Source organism: Myotis davidii, unplaced genomic scaffold (genome assembly GCF_000327345.1).
Source record: "Myotis davidii unplaced genomic scaffold, ASM32734v1 C63756894, whole genome shotgun sequence".
Lineage (NCBI taxonomy): Eukaryota > Metazoa > Chordata > Mammalia > Chiroptera > Vespertilionidae > Myotis > Myotis davidii.
The window spans coordinates 1-1,153 of record NW_006375852.1 but is presented as its reverse complement, the minus strand read 5'-3'; the positions used below and the strand labels follow the sequence as shown (position 1 = coordinate 1,153).

General features: G+C 38.8%; 1 pseudogene; it reads left to right on the top strand.

The window, feature by feature from the left end:
- Window positions 1–239: 239 nt before the first annotated feature.
- On the top strand, window positions 240–847 carry LOC102769483 (annotated as a pseudogene).
- The last annotated feature ends 306 nt before the right edge of the window (window positions 848–1,153 follow it).

Below are 1,153 nucleotides of genomic sequence, written 5' to 3'. Positions count from 1 at the left end.
TTTTTTTTTATTCATCCATACCTTCCACTAGCAAAAAGATTACGACTCCCTGAAGGCTCAGATAATGGTTAGTATTCTTAGCAATACAATATTTTAAATAAAGGTGTGTACTGTTTATGCTATTGCACACCTAATAGACTATAGTATGAACTATATATAACTTTAGTATACATTGGGACATCAAAAAATTCATGGGAATTTTTATTGAGGTGTTACCTTTATTGCAATAGTCTGGAACAGAACTCACAATATTTCCGAGGTGTGAGTAGAGTGTCCTCTGGAATCAAGTCACCAGGATTCATTTCTGGGTTTGTACTATTTATGTAACCTCGGGCAAGCTATGCACTCCTTTTTGCCTCAGTTTCCCTTATTTGTAAAATAGAAAATCTATCTCCACAAGCAGTTGTAAGAATGAAGAGAGAATGGGACATCTGGCTTGTGAGCAGGAACTGTATTTCAAGATGGAAGTGTGATTTAAAAAAGGGTGATGTTGAGAAGGGCCGGAAGATTTTTGTTCAGCAGTGTGCCCAGTGCCATGCTGTGGAAAGAGGAGGCAAGCACAAGACTGGGCCAAATCTCCAAGGTCTATTTGAGTGAAAGACAGGTCAGGCTCCTGGATTTTCTTTCATGGATGTCAACAAGAGCAAAGGCATCACCTGGGGAGGGGATACACTGATGGAGTATTTGGAGAACTCCAAGACTTGCATCCCTGGAATAAAAATGATCTTTGCTGGCCTCAGGAATAGTGCAGAAAGGGCAGACTTGATAGCTTACCTCAAAAAATAGTTACTAGTGAGTAATAGTTGGCCTCTGCCTTATTTATTACACAACAGAAATGTCTCATGACTTCTTCTATGTGTACAGATTTAAATTGACCTCATGCACTGGAATTTAGATCACGAATAGCTGATGGGACATTTCTTTTGGGCAGTCCTGATTTAAATAAGATTAGTTTTGGGGTTAAATGAATATGATCAGCTTTTTGAACGCTGATGGTAATTTTGGTTCAGCAAGTGCTATCATTGTTTACCCCTTCTAAACATATGACTGGACTTGATTAGTAAAGTTCACCTTTTCACAGAGACGGTATGTCATCTCAAAACCTGTAGGAGATTTGCTGGAGGCTAAAGCCAATAGCAGTTAGCATATTAAT